The 18,889-nt window shown below is 43.5% G+C and overlaps 1 protein-coding gene across 5 annotated transcripts in view; it reads left to right on the top strand.

Moving 5' to 3' along the window:
• Tln2 (talin 2) overlaps positions 1–18,889 on the top strand; it is a 409,739-nt gene that overhangs the window by 101,071 nt on the left and 289,779 nt on the right. The window contains exon 1 of one of the 5 annotated variants that reach the window (XM_040739687.1): positions 869–975. The exons of the other annotated variants lie outside the window; for them this stretch is intronic. The gene's annotated coding sequence lies outside the window, so the exon portion shown is untranslated. Of the gene's footprint in view, positions 1–868; positions 976–18,889 lie in introns of those variants that run through there. 5 annotated transcript variants of the gene reach the window in all.

Below are 18,889 nucleotides of genomic sequence, written 5' to 3'. Positions count from 1 at the left end.
ATTTTGTTACTGTTGATACTAACTTTTTTGTGAGGATGGGGGGCTAGAAATGGGACCTCACACCATGCACAGGCTAAGCTACCACTCTGCTGTTGAATTCTGTCCCCAGCATGGTCACATGGCCTTTAACAGCACAGTTACACAAATTCTTTCAAGATCACAATTCTGGTGGTGGGAAATGAAGGGGCCCAAACTCGTGGTGATTATTGGTTGTTTCCTCCTGCTAAGTAGAAACACAGAAGGGCTGCACAGAATGTGAGGGGCTGAAGAAGTGATTTTCATTGTTCTAGTGCACCCCCTTATCCACCCAGTTGAATGACTAGTCTCTTCTCCCCAGACAAGCGGTGGGACTTGGGTCTTACTTGCCCTTAGACCCTTAATTCCTAAATAGATTTGTAGTGAGCAACCCCAAATTGAGATGAGGAAGTAAGGGTTGTTGAGCAAGATTCCCTTAATCATGTGTAAGACCAGAGTATCTTGGATGGGCACCTGAAGCTACATCCATGCCCACTTGGAGTGAAATTCTTACTTTCAGTGAACGTTATTGGGAAAGGAATGATTTTTTGGTGGTGGTGTCCCCTGGTCCCCCCCCCCCCCATCAATTAAGCAACTTTTCTGTTTAATATGCATTCTCCTCTTGAGTCATTGAAGCTACAAAAGAAAGATAACATTGTCTAAGAACAATTATCAGAGGCTGTTCTTGGCCATTTCTTCAGAGTGTGCAGGCACCGCCATGGTCCGTATGTCAACACAGTTATGTTTGTTTGGAATTTGGTCACCCCAGGGGGCTCGAGGTCTTGGCAGAGTGCTTCTCTTTCTCTCCAGCAGTGCCACTGAAAAATGCATCTTGTGCAAGTTTGGGGGTTTAGAAATAGTGCGCTTCAAAGTGCAGTGTGCTACAGGGCACGCTACAGACCGTCCCAGTGAATGGAACACACATGCTCTCTTTTCAGGAGAAGGCAGACCTTGGGACAGGTAAGCTTCCTTCTGTTCATTGTTTAAGAAAGGAGCTTTTCCCACCGCCCCCTGCTTCCACCTGGCCTAGAAGTGGATGAGGCCGGCTCAGGGCTCTGTGAGTCCTTTGTTCTCCGTGCTCCGGAGCAGGCAACACATGCTTCTTTTTGCTTGAATTTCTTAAACAGGCCTCCAGCTAGGTCCCAGGGTAGTCTGGGGTAAAATACTTATGACTGGTCATTGAGATCCCTTCCCCCCATAACTTCCGTCTCCCTTGTAAGGTCACTTGATACCTTTTGTTGTTTGGGTGTCCTTCAAAACTGAAACCATCCTCCCACCCTCCCACCCTCCCACCTTCCCTCCCTCCCTCCCTCCCTCCCTCCTTCCTTCCCTCCTTCCTTCCTTCCCTCCCTCCTTTCTCTTCTGGGACAAGGGCTCTTATTATGTAGCCCAGGTTGTCCTAGAACTCGATATGTAGACCAGTCTGGCCTTGCTTCTGCGTCCCAGGTGCTGGGATGAAAGGTGTGCATGGCCACAGGTGGGGAAGCTTGCTTCCCTTCTGGCTGAGGGCTTCCACATCCTCCTGGCTACTGACTGCCGTGTAGGATGCAGGTGTTGCCAAAGTGACTACGCTTACCCTGCAGCACCTGCGTCCTACACGTTGCATGGGGTGGGAGAGGGACAGCCAGTTGTGACTGGAACTTGAAAGCTGTTTTTCTTTTCTCCCCACATAGTTACCCTCAACAGGATTTTAAGGTACTCCTTGATATCAAGGTTTATGCTAAGGAAGAGCTTACCAATCTTTATGTATTGTGATAATCTTAATACTTATTATTTGTGTGAGTTTGTGTACATGCAGAGGTCAGAGGTCAGCCTTGGAGGGTCCTTCCTCAGAAGCTGCCCACCTTTTTTTTTCTTCTGAAATATTTTGAAAAAGCATGGTAACTCTATTTGAAAGCATGGAATTGTCAGAAAGCAGGCTCTAGGGTGGGTGACTTTCCTCTGAGGGGCCAGTGGTATGGTCATTGGGTTTTGAAGTTTCTATGGAAGAACTGCCTTGTTTCTAGGGAAACATCTAGAATGGCAAGCCTGTTTCTTTGTCTGGTGGCTGACCTTGGAAAAATTATGCTAGGTCCTAGGCATCATGGTCAGTGTCAGAACCCTGGGCCTGTGACAAGTGAGATTTTAAACTTTGGCTTTCACAAAAGAACCACCTACACTCTTGGCTCCGGGATTGACCACAGTTCTATTGATCAGTGAAAACTCTGTCAATCCGTTGGTTCCTGGGCCAGCTGTGTGAGAGGAGAGAGAGGCGTCCTCTGTGGCTCTGGAATCTGATTTGGGATGGAATTTGGAAACAGGAGCACACAGGCAAGCTGTGAGGTCTGTCACTCGTGAGCAGGCAAGGGTGTGACATGCAAAGGCTGGCTGATAGATGACCCTCTCTGCTTTTGTGTCCCCTTTCTCTGCCTTCCATGCACTTGCGTGTTTGGTAACAACCTGAAGATGAAGACTTTCATTTTAGCTGTCAGAGTGCAGCAATGGGTTGGAGGGAAACACTTTCATAAAGCCCAGAAGGTCTGACTTTACAGGCCTGTTTGCTGCGTTTTCAATATGACTCTATTAGCTGTCCGTTCTTCCAAGGGCGAGTGCTTCGTGCCTCATGACCCAGCCACTTTGATCCATGGTGCGTGGGATTTATATGGTCAGATTCTAAGATGAGCTGCAAAGAGAGTCAACACATTTCCTTTATGGCTGTTGAAATAGATTTATTGTCCTTTATTACAAAAGTCATATATGTTTGCTGTAGTCTGTTAGGTGTAGGAAAAAGTTGAAGACAATTAAAGTCACTCACTGAAGTGAAACCAAGGATGCAAGCCTCTATGGAATGGGCCCTCAGTCCTCTGCACCACACCAAGGTCTGAACTAGCCCTTTGAAGGCACCAGGGACCCACAGAATGTATCCCTGTCTGTGCCGTTTTTCTTTTCAATTACTTTTATTTAAGTGTGCATGCACGCACGCTCGCGCGCGCGCACACATACACACACACATACACACACACACACACACACACACCACAGGGAGGTCGGGGACAGCTTGCTGGAGTCGGTTCTTCCCTTGCCCCATGTTAGTCTAAGGATTGAACTCAGGGTGTCAGACTTGGTAGCATGCATCTTTGCCTGCTGCGCCACCTGAGGTTTCCACCCTGAGATACATCTTTCATTTGTTGAGCACTTTCTTTTGTTTCACCAGTATGTGCTCTATGCTTTGAGAGACTTGGGGACAAGTGAGTCCCTCACTGCCACAGCCCTCAGAGCATCTCACACAAGCGATTTTCTGGGGAGTGAGAAGGAATTCACAGTGGCTCACCCCTGCTCCTCAGCCTTTCCGCTTGGGACCGTCCCAGGGGTCTTTGCAGCCAGGTGTGCACTCTCAGCTGCGCTCCAAGGAGCTGTTCCATCACTTCTCCTGGCCCAGCTCCAGCTAGTGCTTTTCCAGAGGGATTTTTCTCTCTCCAGTCGCTCATTCCTTCTCCTCCTGCTTCTCACATGGGCTTGTTCGGGAACTTGGAAGCTGCATGCAGGTGTCTGTCATGTAGCTGAACTCCTATCGCTTCTCCAGCTGTTGTCTCTTACATTAGCCTCACTAGTCAGTTCTCCAGGATCCTCACAGGATCAAAAATGATGAGACCTGAGTTAGAGGGAAGAGTCTGGGTTGCATGCCTGCCTGTTGAGCTGTGTGTTTTCAACCTTCCTTTTTCCACATCAGTTGAAATCTGTTTCACTTAATAAGATTTGTGAAATGACTGTAGAAAGCTATAAATTATCTGACAGAGATAGGCAATTTTCTCTCTCATGACACAAAAGGTAGCTCTGGATTTTGTTACTGTTTCTGTTTAATTAGGATAGAACCTTTAAATGAGAGATCCTGTAGTTATGGATTGGAAGACTTAGTGATGGTCGGATGTTTTGTCCACAAATCAATCTCCAGGGTCAGCACATCCCAGAGTCACAGAAGTGATGTTTTCTTGTTTACACTTGTCTGGAAGACATCAATAAGTCAATCCTATGGCTACATTACTTGTGAATGCAAAGAATTCAGGGAAGCTTCAGCAATTACTGATAACAACAAGTTGAAGGACTCTCGTTGATGTGAAGCTTTTCTCCAAAGCTCCAGAGGTCAAGATAGTGGTGTAAAGATAGCCCACTTTGGTCTCTGGAACTGACTAGAGTTTCTGGAATTGCACCCCATGGTTTTGTAGTTGATAGTTTTTCATCAAAGCAGCCAGTGAGGAGAAGGGTGGGATTCTTAGCACGTTATTTTAGGACAGTTGTGCATCAGTGTGGAAAAGATGAAACCTGCCCTGGAGATTGTAGCATATGGAAGATTAGACCTAGGGTAAATTAAAGTTAAGAGTGTTTGTAGCGCATCAGAGGATCCGAGTTCAGGTCTCTCTGGTAGGAGGGCTCTCATTTTTGTTAGGTAAAGTACAGTTCCTAGGGATCTAGTATACAAAACCCAGCTTTTATAGTTATGGACTTGCTTAGTAAACATCTTTCTATCTGCAAGGCACCATGACTCGCCCACAATAATAGCTCAGGGTGATGTTCCTGTCTCACCCTCCCCAGTAATGAGATTATAGCTATAACTATGTGCTACCACATTTGGCTTTTTTCTCACTTTCTGCTAGTTTATTTTCTGAATGTCACCCCACTGTCCTCTTTGTTGAGTAATAACAACATTAGGAAGCAAAACCCCAAACTTGATTCTTATGGCTACCTGGCCTCTTCTAAAGTAGGTAAGTTGGTTCTCCCATTCTGTTTTTTTTTCCTTCTCTTACTCAATAAGTTAATCATACCTTAGCTCATGGTTCTCAACTTTTCTAATGCTTCGACCCTTTAAAACAGTTCCTCGTGATGTAGTGATCCCCCACTATAAAATTATTTTTGTTGCTACTTCATATCTGTATTTTTGCTACTGTTATGAATTGTAATGTAAGTATCTGTGTTTTCCAATGGTCTCAGGTGACCCCTGTGAATAATCATTTGACCCAAGGGGGTTGTGACCCACAGGTTGAGAACCACTGCCTCAGTTGCTGCTGCGTTGTGTTCATCCATACACAAAAATGGTCTTTAATCCTGCTTAGCTGCATTTTGAAGTATTGGCCTCCAAACAACCCTTTGGCATCATGCTAATAAGCACAGAATCCTTCTGTTAGCCAATCTTCTGGAATTCCTGCTTGGATCCAGTTTCTATCCATTGGAAGCCTTTTGCAAACACCTACCCCTCCCCAACACTGTCATAGTTGGGGTTGGGGTGGAGGGCAGAGCCCTGTCATCTGCCTAGTGGCCCCAGGCTGGAGTTCTTGAAAGTCTCAGAACTGCACTGCTGGGTCTGTGTGTTTTATGTACAGACAGTAGATGTTTGTGAAGTGTGATGTCGGTCTTTCCTTCCCACATACTCTGTTATGGGTTCATTGGTGTCTACACAGGGACCAAAGTAAAGAAATCACATCCAGTATCGGAGTGGTGGTGGTCAAAGAAGGTCTGGGTCTGTGACGTCTCTGTGTAGGCGAGGGTGGGGATGAAGGGATGCCTGGCTTTCAGGTAACCTGAACTTGGCACACTTCATGCCTTGAAGCTCGTTACATAATGAAGTCAGTGTCCAGTCTAAGATGGCTGTTTGTGCTTCACGATTTTCATGAGATAGATACCTACTGAGTGTTGGCTTCTTGGCAGGCATTGCTCTAGATGCAGGAAAAACAATGAACAAGAACCATGAAGATCTGGCCCTAATGGGATCTGCATTATGGATACGGAGGTTCCTAAGACATGGTCTCTTGTCTCTTTTTCTGAAGCCCAGCACATCCTCACTAAGTAGAATGTGCAGAGAGAAGGGTATCTCTCTGTCCTCTGCCTTTGTTTGTATGTGTTGTTTCCAGGCCCTCGTACCTGGTTCTTCCCCATTTCTGATGAAACCTGAGTGGGCTGGGGAAGCGTGCACACTCCCATGGTGCCTTGCAGATAGAAGAGGCTCAGCAGATGTTTACTGAGCAAGTGTGTAACTACAAAAGCCAGCCTTTGTAGACTAGCATTAGAGCCCCAGGAACTGCACTTTACCTAGCAAAGATGAGAGCCCTCCTGCCAGGAGACCCTATGGAATGTTTCTAGAACAGTCCTATGTGAAAGCAACCCCCCTTCCCCAGCCCAAGTTGGGGGATTCTCCGCTGTCAACATGTTTGAAACAAGCACCACTCCAGGATGACCTTCCCCAGGGCCTCACACACTTTGACAGCAGAAGCAGACCTTGTAGTTATAAATAACCACCCAAGTTGAAAGTAAAAACAGTCCATTCCACTCTTGTCACAGAGTGTAAGGTACAGCTTTTCCAGTCTTGTGGGAACAACGTGGTGGCAAATGGGTGTTACTGTTCTAGAAATTGTACAAAGGCAGTACAGTTTCCCTTCTGCAACCCTTGTGTATGTATTCACCTTAGCGTATGTGTGGCGACCTGTTTTTAGTTATTTACTGGTGGCAAACAACTAAATATGTCCACTTTTTGACTTAAAGACATTTGCTAAGCTCCAGAGAACAGATAAAATAGAGAGGAACCTAAAACAATTTAGCCTAGGATTTCCAGGGGGCTGATCCAGGAATTGGTATGAAACATCAGGAGAAGGATTGCTCATACACACACAGCATACACGTTAAGGTCAGAGAACAATTTGCACAACTTGATTCTCTCCCTCTATCATATAGGAGCCAGTGGTGGAGCTCATGTTGCTAGGCTTAGTGGTAAGTGCCTTTACCTACTAAGCCATCCCACCAGCTGAAGGATGTCATGTTATTTTTTTGACATGTTCATGTCTGTATATGGGAGTACATGTGTGTGTAGAATATGGATGTTTGTGCAGAGGTCAGAGGCAGGTCTTACTTCACTGTTCTCTGCTTTACTTCTTTAAGACAGAGTCTTGAACCCGGAGCTAGGTAGCAGCTGGCAGATGCATTCCATCTCTGCCCTTTTGCCTCCACCACTGGGGTTATAGGCACGCGCATCTATGCCAGGCTTTTGCTTGGGTCCTCATGCTTGCACGTGCAGCTCCTCTAACACACTAAGCCATCTCCCTAACCCCAGGATGACTAAAAGAAATTATTTGCTTATTTTTATTTTATGTGCTTGAGTGCTTTGCCTGCATGGATGCCTGCCCCATGTGTCTGTGCTGGCCAGAAGAGGCTGTTCCTGTGACTCCAGTTCCTGGGAGTTGGTTGTGAGCTGTCCTGTGGGTACTGGAAACTGAGCTCAGGTCCTCTGGAAGAGTAGATAGCACTCTTAATAGCTGAGACATCTCTCCAACCCTAGGGTTTTTAAAAAGATAAATATATTCAGAAGCTTGCTTTTTATTGAAGGATGTTATCCTTATTAATTTGGGGGTGTTGAAATGATTGTTTTTCAATGGAATAATGATTTGGAATTGTTTTCAGGCTGGATAATTAAGGACTAAGTTATAGGAGCCATATTTGTGAAGAGTGAGTGTTGTAATTTTAAAAAATCCTCAGAAGAAAAGCACCATACAACAGAATTCAAGCAGAGGGTTTTTTTTTATTAAGGGAAAAGGCTCATAAAAAGGGGAAAGGGGAGCGGGGAGACCAGCCTCTGGGGACCGGAGCAGTGGAAGAGAGGAAAAAGAGACAGAGATGGGGGGAAACAGACAGAGAAGGAAAGAAACAGAAGGGTGGGAGGTTGGCAGGGCCCTTTTAAAAGGGAACATAATGAATAAGCACAGGTGCTGCTCATATTGGCAGCAGCTGAGGGCGTATCTTGTCAGAACTCCAAAGGCAGGCCAGTACAAATGCCTAAATACAAAAAGCAGGGTTTACCCTTCTGAATATTAGAGTCTGCGAACACCTCATCCCTCTGATACGTGAGTTAATGTTTTCCCACTGTAGTTGCTGGAGGCCCTCAGCTCCAGTGCTGGTCCTGCTTTGGCAGTTCTGGCTGATGTTAGACACTTTGTGTTGAAAGGAATTTTCAGGCACAGAGTAGGCCAGTTCGTGTGAGGCAGAGTGCAGGCTGGGGTAAATTTGGGCAGGCTTTGGGTCAACTGTTTGATGATTTCTGTGGCTAAAGCGGAAACACCCATGAGTTTGTGTTAGTGCCCTGAATTAATTGCATGGTAATTAAATGCTAACATGGTTGATCAGAGGAACTGTGTAATTGAAGCATAATAAAATATGGCATGCTTAGTAAGCAATTGAGTTGTCTTCCAAGGATGGAGCAGTACCAGGCAGGGGAGGCACAGATGTCTTTAACAAGCTGTTCCTGGCACAGCGATGCTCTTTTGTCTTCTGTGGAAGATATGCGGATGTGTTACTCTAAAATAATGTGCCCAAAACTGCATATCAAATCTGAAAAGCAAATTTGTGATTTAATTCAAAATACTTGGGATGCCTGATAGCTCAATTAGCAGAACATGAGATTCTTAATTTGAAATCTTCTATATTCTATAGCACTTTAAATACTTTCTTTTCTTTTTTGGTGTTTTTGAGACAGGGTTTCTCTGAGTAGCTTTGGAGTCTGTCCTGGAACTCTCTCTGTAGACCAGGCAAGTCTTGAACTCACAGAGATTCACCTGCCTCTGCCTTCTGAGTTCTGGGATTAAAGGCATGTACTACCGCTGCCCAGCTTTTTAAATTTTTTTTTTTTTTTTTTAGGCAGGGTCTCACTATATAACTCTAGCTGTTCTGGAACCCAGTATGTAAACCAGGCTAGGGTTAACTTAGAGATCTGCCTGCCTCTACCTCCCAAGTGCTGGGACTAAAGGTGTCCTCCACTATACCTGGCTTTATACTTTATTTTTTAAGATGGTTTGTTATTTTATGTGCATATTTTGCCTGCTTGTATGTCTGTATACCACATGCATGCAGTGCCAATGGAGGCCTCAAGAAGCTGTCAGTTCCCATGGAATTGGAGGTACAGAATAGTTGTGAGCTGTTGTGTAGGTTCTGGGAACTGAACCTGGGTCCTCTGCAGGAGTAGTCAGTGCTCTTAACCTCTGAGTCATTTCTCCAGCTCCTGAATAGTTTTTTTTTAACAGGCAGATTATTTACATTTAACCAATGGCTAAATGACCACTTTTTTTGCTATAAATATTTGAATAAATATGTATATATGTTAATAATGTATTTGAGATGAGGGAACCTCTCATAAGATTCCATGTAAATACTTTATAGCAGGTTGTCTTAAATTTTCCCACTCATAATCCTTTTCATTCAAGAAATATAGATGTGTAAAAGATACACTATGACAAAACTTGTTTTGAAATGTTTTTTGTTAATCATATAGTTAATAAGACGGAAGCAAATTGTGCAGTGAGATGAATGTTTTTATTTTGTTTCTGAATAAAGAATTGAATGAGTTGTTGAATATTTTATAGGTCAGGACCAAGACAGTCTTCACCACGTTTTTCAGAGTTGTTTGCTTCTTTGATTTTATAATCATCTATACTGATGATGCTCCTTTCTGTAACTATCAGGTACAAAGTGGCAGAAATATGTTTAAAGTATTTTCAGAAATTCCTGGAAATTTTATCCTACTTCAAAAACTGAAATTCATCGAATACTTTTTTTTTTTTATGAAACTCAAGTCAGCCACTCAAACAGCAATTTTAGAAACCACACATTCCATCATGAGCACATTCAGAGTGGACTAATATGACACATACCAAGGAATGGCCCTGGACAAGTGTGAGGCCTTTATTTTCTGCGTGTTTCTATGTGCTCAGAAAGCTTCACGTGTACAGTAACCTGCTGATGTTCACAGCACCGAAGAGTCTCTAATCTGAGACAAGGAGCTTCTGGTAGTATACATTAGTGTTGGGTGGCATTGATGGCATCCCCATTGCAAAGTGCTTCAGAACCAGTGTGGCTGAGAAGCTTCTATGTAACCCAGGCAAGTGCTGCCAGCGACACCTTGTATTCATTGTATGTTTGATTTTTAATTATGTTTTGGTCATTTTGAATTCATAAACTTAATTTAAGATTGATTTATCTAGGTATGTGGTTATTGTGTGTGTGCCTGTCTGGGCGTATATATGTGTAGCACCTGCATGTAGGTGCCCAAGGAAGTCAGCAGAGAGTGTCAGATCCTCTGGAGCTAGAGTTACAAACACTTGGAAGCCATCTGGTGTGGGTGCTGGGAACAGAACTCTTGATATTCTGCAAGAGCAGCAAGTGCTCTTAACCGCTGATCCATGTCTCCAGCCCCATACACACCTTTCACTTTTGACAGATTTCTTTTTTTATGGGTTCCACATTGAGTTACACAATCCCATACCCCACAGGTTATGAAGCTGTGCCCCATGGTAACTCCCTAGGCTTAAGTAGTGTGTTTGCTAGAGATGGAAGAATGTGCTTGTGGTGTTTTGAATAAGAATGACCCTGGAGGCTCATATACTTGAGTGCTTAGTCACCAGGGAGTGGCACTATTTGAAAGGATTAGAAGGATTTGGAATTGCAGCCTTATTGGAGTAGGAAGTAAGTCACTAGGGCTGGTCAAAAGCCCTTGCTAGACCCAATTCTTTCTCTCTGCCTGGGAATCAAGATGTAACTCTCAGCTACTGATCCAGAATCATGTTCCTACCATGATGATAGTGAACTAAACCTCTGAAACTGTAAGCAACCCTCCAATTAAATGCTTATTTTTATGAGTTTCCTTGGTAATGGTGTCTTTTCACAGCAATAGATATTAGATATTCATATTCCCTTCTTTGCAATTACTTAAGCCCCTTACATAATTTTTGAGCAAAAGTTCATTTTAATTTTGTTAAAGGAGGGGATATAAAAGTGATAAAAAATTTATCAAGTCAGGAAGAAATTTAGGAAAATGTTAAAAAAACAAATAGGTAACTTGACTTTGAGTAAACAGTAAAATGAAGTGAAATTTTTATAACTTAGTTTGCTATTTTAAACTTTCCTTGACAGTGCTAGTCCAGACTTGGAACATGAAGATTTTACTTAATGAGAGGGTTACCTGTTGTTTTCTTGTTCAGCTTTTGTTTTCTGCAGTGCTGCAGTGGTGAAGGACTACATTTTATCCCTTCTGTTCCACTTTTCTTTATGTTGCGATAAAACACTCCAACCCAAAGCAACTTAAAGAGGATAGGATTTATTTGGCTTCTACTTCCAGGTCATGGTGCATCAATGAGGGAAGCCAGGGCAGGAGCTCAAGTGGGACCTTGAAGCAAGAACAATGGAGGAAGTCTGTTTGCTGGGCCACTCATGCTTAGCCTGCTTTGTATTCACCTTGAGTCCCGCTACCTAGGGAATGTTGCTGCCTACAGTGGACTGGGCCTCCCTATATTAGTTAACAATGAATGCAGCCCACCACAGACATGCCTATGGGCCAGCCAGCTCTGGTCATTTCTCCAGTGAGACTCCCATCTTAGGTGACGCCTGCCTGTGTCAAGTTGGCGGTCTAAGCTAACTAGGACACCTTTTTGTGAGGACAATGAGAATTCATTGCTTCTAGCCATGTGCTTCACTGAGTGTATTGTACATACACTCAGTGTATGCCATAGCAAAATGGCAGCTATGAGGTAGCAACGAAAATAATTTATGGTTGGGGGTCAGCACAATGTGAGGAACTATAACGCACTAGGAAGGTTGAGAACTACTGTTCTAGAAGAATCTAAATTCCCAAGAACTGTGCTGCTTTGGGGTTCTGTCTTATACAGAAATGTGCTCCATGGTGTTTCAACTGTAGAAGGGGCAGGCCCTGCTGCTGTGAGCCCTGTCCTCTCTCTGTTCTCCCCCACTCTTTAGCATCTCACTGGCTACTCAGAACACAACTGGCTATCCACATTTCTCTTTACAGATCTGGATGCCAGGCTGGTTGGCTGGCCTGGACTCTGGCTCACCTTGGCTTTTGATATCCTGGAATCCCCTCCTTTGTGGTCCTGTTTGCTGCTGTTGTTTTAAGGTTTAACTAGACTGATGGGGGCATGACAACACTGTTCATAACTAGTACTTACTATCAGTGACCCTGTGAACATGGTTAAAAGAAAATTCAGGACTCTCAGAGGGAGTTTATTTTTCATGTTGAGAAATGTTCTGAAGTTGAAGAGTGAATGGGAAAATAAGAATTGCTCTATACTTTCCACATAAATTGAGCATGGTGATATAGTCTGTAATCCTAGCACTTGCGAGATGGAGGCAGAATGGTTAGGAGCTCAAGGTCGAGGTCAACCTAACATTAACTTCAAGCCTAGGATATATGAGATCCTGTCTTAAAAACAAAACAAATAAAGACCCCCAACTTAAAATAAATGTATGGAGACTGGGGAGTTATTTCATTGCTAACAAATGTGGGGAACTGAGTTTGGATCCCCAGGATTCCTGTAAAGCTGGGTTGATAGTGTGCTTCTGTAAACTACAGGGAGATCAGAATTCCACCCCCCCACACCCAAAGTAGAATAACTGCAAGTAACAAGCAAGAAAGACCTTCTTCTAAACAAGGTGGAAGAGGAAGATTGTCCTCTGCCTTCCACACGTGTGCTGTGTGCATGTCCACATTCACTTGTAGAAACACGTGCACTGATACATATATCCCACATGCATGTATACACACAAGACAAATAGCATGGATGGTAATTGCTGTTCTGTAATGCTGCTAGGTCAGTACAGAGCAACTGTTGAAAATTCCTGAGTTCCCCTTGCATTGCATCAAGTCACTGAATTATGGAGCATTTGATGTGGTTTGTTGACTGTATCTGCTTCTTGGAAGGAAAAGCCATTTTAGGAAGATTCTCAGGGCTGCACTGCACCTTAGCGTATGTTTTGGGTCTGCTTCTCCTATATGGATTGAGAAGCTTCCATCTGTTTCCATTCTCCTGGTCTACCCAACTGAAGACCTCACCTTCCAGCAACCATCCATAGTCACAAAGTCACTGAGTCACTCCAGGCTTCTCTTCTAAGTCCTAATTTAAGGCTCTTAATTCCTCCTAGGTGGTTTTGGTTGGTGTCCCAGCCTCTAATTGCTCAACATCCCAGTTTTATGTGTCCAACCTGCAGCTGCCGCAGAAGGCCTCCCACACTATGCACCTTGCTTCAGCTTTTTCCAGCTTTGAGGGCCTCTAAAACCCTTTCCTCCTGAATGGATGGAATACAAATGCATGAGGTCATTCTGATTCCTAAGTTCTGCTCCTCTGGCCTCATCACTTACATGTTTTCCTGCCAAGATGTGTCATTACCTGCTGTGTAGGCCCTGGGCCTTTCACGTGATGGGTTTTTGTTTGTTTTTTAGTGGACTTTTCTGCTGGTTACCCACCATGGTGGCTTAAAAACCAGAATCTATCAGAGATTCCTTTCTGTGAATCCTCTGCCCACCTGCCAGCTGGGAGGATATATCTGTATGTCTTTACTGTTTGAGATTTTCTAGGTGGTCCTGTGGCCACAGTATTCCCATTTTTCCTAACCTCTTGTAAATGCAGGACTTCTGTCATCCTCCTGTACTCTGGGAGTCAATGAAAGGGGTGGTGGTGTTTTCTCCTTTTGCCCTTGAGCTCTGTGCTCTTAGACAAGTCACTTAGCCCACAAGTTAGTCACACCTGTGAGACACCTGTCATTCCTCCTGTGTTGGGTGAGTGTTAGAATAAAGTTTGGCAGACTCCAAGGGGTCTGGCAGAGTGTCTAGCACACGAGGAACCCTGAATAAATACCAGTTCTTCTCCTCCGTACTCCACTCAAGGGCTAGGGACAGTTCACTGTGCAGATGGTGTTGAGTAGGTGCTGATGGTCCTGTCAGGATCACACAGCTACAGGCTATGTAGAGATGAGGACCTGGAGCCCTGTCTGTCAGAGTTACAACCCTGGCTCCATTTCACTGATTTCTATCTTTACTAGGGGCAGAGAATGTTGTTAGAGTACAGGCAGAAACCCAATGTTCCCTTTGCTGTAACTGAACTTGTCTCTGCACTCTATTGTGTGACAGCACACATAATTATTTTGTCATTATGTACGTGTGTGTGTGTGTGTGTGTGTGTGTGTGTGTGTGTGTGTGTGTGTGGTGTGTGTGTGTACCTGAGTATAGGTGCTAATGGAGGCTGGAGGGGTTAGGTCTCCTGGAGGTAGAGTTTCATGTGGTTATGAGCTTTCTTTCTGGTGTGGATGCTGGGAACCCAACTCTTGGTCCTCTGAAACAGCAGCACGGACTTTTAACTATGGGGCAGTCTCTATAGCCCCCACCTTATTTATTGAGACAGAGCCTCTCACTTAAACATAAACCTTGCCCATTTTGCCAGTCTAAGTAGCCACCTTTCTCCAGGGATTGCATGATTTTGTTCTGAAGTACTGGGATTACAGGTAGACATGTACTTGGGTCACAAACTTGGGCATCATGTATGTGTGGCCAGTGCCTTACCAGCAGAGTCCTTAATTCCCTCTGCCCTCAGTGTTTCTCAAAGGCAACTGGCCTTTTCCACACACATCATCCCTGTTTTCTTGTGGGAATGGATTTTCTGGATGTGCTCCTCTTCGAGAACAAAATTTTGAATAGACTGTGATCTTGTCTGGTTGCAGCATGCCCTGACATTATGAAACAGAAATCACCACAAAACTTCCTCTATTCAGGAAATGGGGTGTTATTCCTCTCAGAAGTCCAAATGTATAGTGTTTTCGAGAAAAATCACTTGAAAAGTATACTTGTGTTTGGAAGAAGGCATTGAATTGGCTTTTTGCTCTGACAGATCTTACAATGTTTGTTAGGCAGAGGAGCTTGTTTAATTAAGAGAGGTAATTAAGTCGGTGTGCTCATCAGTGTATATCCATTATCTGACCTTCAGCTGTGGAGGAGATTGTGCGCTTCCTGAGCCTTGACTTTTGACAGCAGAGGAGAGACAAATGCTGGGTTTGGTGTGCACTTTAATACATGGAAATGCATTTTGTGTCAGGCTGGGATTGTAATTGGAGTGCTAAAGACCCAGCGAGTTGTGAGTTGTATGTGGTCCCTCTGCAGGCCCGAGGTACAGATTCTAAACAGCCAGCACCTCCAGTGAGAAGAGTTGTATCTATTTCCTGCTGGGATGTGGAATGAACAGATCCGGAGTGAGACTTTCTCAGGAGAAAGCGGACATGTTATTGAAATTGAGGACCTCAGTCTGCATGTACTCCAAGGAGATGGGTTCAGTCACCCGCCTCTGAGAAGTCAATTAAGACAGCCAAATTTATAGTGAAAGACAGAGAAAGGAGATTTATTCAGTTTAGCCACATTGGGAAGAGGGACAAAGAGACCCTGTGATCCCCTATTCCCAAAGTCCATCTTTAAGGTCCTAAAGTGAGATTAACGTTGAAAGATTTATTTCTTATTATTTTATATGTATACATGTGTATCTGTGTGGTATGTGCACTTCAGTACAGGTGCCTTTGGAAGTCGGAGGCGCTGGATCCCTCTGGAGCTGGGATTACTGGTGGTTTTGAGTTAACCTGATACAGGTTCTAGGACTAGAACTCTGAAATAGCAATATGTGTCCATAACAACTGAGCCACTGCCTCATCCAAAGACTAAAGTTTAAATAGAAGGTCAGCGTAGCAAGGTTTCTTGTTGTTGGACCATTTGGATCATCAACCCCCAAATATTGACATGGAGACTTCTTGCTAATTATGAAAGCTTGGTCTATAGCTCACACTTGTTTCTAACTAGTTCTTATAGCTTAAATAAGCCCATTTCTATTAATCTATGCCCTGCCACTTGAAATTCTGCCTATACCTTCTGCCTAGCTACTGGCTGTTCAGCTTTTTATGACACCAATCACAGCAATACATCTTCACACAGTATACAAATATCCCACAAAAGGTCAGGGCTTTGCACATCTGAGCAGTTTCGTTCAGCATATGGCCCTGTCCACTCTTATTGTCTGAGCTTCAGTCACAGCTTGCAAGGTGTTTTGATAAGTTGATAGAACTTTCCTGGAGGCAAGTCCTCCCAGCATGAGATTCCTGTGGAAGTTCTCATTTCTTGAGCTTTATTGTTTCAACAGTTTCGTAGGTTATGGCACACAAGTGCCTCTTTGGAATGTCTTCATTTCTGCCAGGCCAGTTACAAATATGCAAGATGCTATTTTTCTTACATAATTCATGGACACCGATGAGAAGAGATATATTAGTTTAGAGTCTTTGGGGAGGGAGCCAAAGAGGCAGATCTGTGTGTAAGAGGAATACACGTGTGTTTGAACTACTCTCAAGCTCCATTCCTGATCTATCAAATGAAACTGCTAGACAATGGAAGATCTAAGGTCATTTTAATGCTAAGTGTTCATTTCTATTTCTGATTTGGGGAGGTTCTTCTTTGTAAATCTATGCAGTGGATACCTGGCCCAAGTTATTTCCATATATATGCTTATATATAATTTATACAATATAGCAATAGCATATAGTGTGTATATATAATATGTTATATAATTTTATTATGTGGTGTGTTGCTTTCATATGTGTCTGTGCAACATGTGCATGCCTAGTTCCCTTAGAGGTAAGAAGAGGGCATTGGATCCCCCTGGAACTAGAGTTATAGATGGTTGTGAGGTGCCATGTAGGTGCTGGGAACTGAACCTGGGTCCTCTGCAAGAGCAGCTAGTACTCTTAGTCACTGAGCCATTTCTCTAGCACCTCCTCAGCCTAATTTTAATCTCCTCTAAGGTAATTTAACTGTAGCTCTTGCTAACCATCAGCTCAGTGTTATTTCAGGAAGTTCTAACTTTATTGTTTGTAATGCTAGTTTATTTTCACTGCAGCATAACAATCCACTGTGTATACATTACGATTGATCCAACGTTTTACTCAGCGGAAATGGATGTATTATGTATATAAATGAGTTTATTATGACATTAGTGTGTAAAAAATCATCATAAAACTTCCTTCATTGTAGCAGTGAAATATAACTCTGTTTGGACATCTGAGTGTCTATTTGTCTCTCTGGCTAAGGACTGTGTCTTGCTTTCTGGTTCATCCAGGCAGGAATTGAAGCTTTTCTTTCTTCTTGTCTTTGCAGCAGGGATACTACATATCTCACTGTTTGTCAAGTTTTGTAAACTGTGTGATATACACAGCCCCATGAGGTGTGCATCCTAGAAGATTTGGTGCAATGTTGTTTATATATGAAAAATCATCCTTAACATTGGTGCTCTCCTTAGTGAATAGTGCAGTGGAGGAAACCAATATGCTACATGGAGAGGTGTTGTTTAGCAAGTTCCTGTGAAATGAAACATTCCATTTTGGAAGGAAAATCATGAAGATTCAGAAAGTTCACGTGAGAGGCTCCTTAAGACTCAAAGTAGCTGGCTTTAGTGAAATGTTCACACCTTTAATTGTGGCTCAAGGGAGGCAAAAGCCATAGTGAGTTACAGTGTTGTATACCCAGGCTATCGTGAAAGTCTTTCTTTAAAAACAAAACAACAGGGGTTGAAGAGATGGCTCAGAGGCTAAAAGCACCGGCTGTTCTTCCAGAGGTCCTGAATTCAGTTCCCAGCCACAACATGGTGGCTCACAACCATCTCTAATGAGATCTAGAGCCCTCTTCTGACTTGCAGGCAGACATGCAGGCAGAACACTGTAAACATAATAATAAATGTTAAAAAAAAAACCTAACCAACTCAGTAAACAACTCACAAATCTCAGGAAGTCCCTGAAATTCATGAGACCCCCTTCTTCTCTCAGGTTATGTAAGCACTAAATTATGAGAGGAGAGCTCTGGCCTTTTGAAAGCTCCAGGGTTCCATAATTTCATGAGTCATCATCCATGCTGGGGGGTGGGGTGGGATGGATGGGACTGAGGGACAGGACGGACTTTTGCTGATGTAGCTCCCTTTGTGCTGTCCCTGATTCTTATTCATACTCTTATAAATAACCCCAGTAAACTCATTAGTTCACCAACTTGAACTTTGATGATAGCTTTACTTTTGGTCTGCCATCAGTTCCCCACCAGGGGTAAGTAGACATTTATCCATATCTCTTTGGAAATAGTTCGTGCAAGGTCAGATGACAACTTCCAGGAGTCAGTTCTCTCTTCCACCATGTGGATTCTGGAGATTGAATGCTCAGGCTTGGTGGCCTGCGCCTTTACCAGCTGAGTTCATAAGGCTTCATTGCAGACGGTGCAGTATGAAGCCCACCTGTTCTCCCGTCTTGTACCTCGTAGTCCTTTCCCCGCTTTTAATTTCAGCACAGAAGATTGAACCCAGGACATCATGCACACTAGGGAAGCATTGGACTACTGGGTTACAGTCTCTTAGCCATCTTTTATCTGTTAACCTCTGTCTGTCTGTCCGTCCTTAGACTCATTCTTCTTCCTTTATTCTGTTCCCCCCTTTTCTTTTTACAAATTAATCTGAGCCACTAGTAATAGAAAATTGTAGTAAAGGTTGAAGTCTTCGTTTGTAAACACATTGTAGGTTTCATGATTTTACCTGAAAAATGAGTTAAATCCTTACAAAAGCAAGTGTAAAGCCACCATGAGCAAAGTTATTTCTACTCTTTAAAAGCTACTTGTTTGGGGTCCATGCTTCTTTATCTCCTTTTCTTTTGTTAGATATGAAGAAAGGGAGGGTACTGTTTTCTAAAATATTTTCTTTTTGGTTTTGGTTTTGTTTTGACATGTATGTATGGGTGCACATGATTTCTCTGTCCTTGGAGGTCAGTAGAAGACAATTATGAGCTACCTGTTGTAGGCTCCATAGCCCCCATGAGTACCATTTCCTAATGAATGTGACGAATTGCCACCCCTCATATGATTTTCTGCTTATTTATTATTTATATACTGAGTGTGGTGACTTGAACTAGAAAAGTTCTCCACAGGCTCATATGTTTGAACACAACTTCAGAGAACACAGTTGATGGTGCTGTTGGGGCAGGTTAGGAAGCGCAGCCTTGCTAAAGGAAGTGTGTCCCT

The sequence above is a fragment of the Mesocricetus auratus genome, unplaced genomic scaffold (genome assembly GCF_017639785.1).
Source record: "Mesocricetus auratus isolate SY011 unplaced genomic scaffold, BCM_Maur_2.0 Super-Scaffold_100691, whole genome shotgun sequence".
NCBI lineage: Eukaryota > Metazoa > Chordata > Mammalia > Rodentia > Cricetidae > Mesocricetus > Mesocricetus auratus.
The sequence above is the reverse complement of the archived record's forward strand: the minus strand, read 5'-3'. Positions and strand labels throughout refer to the sequence as shown.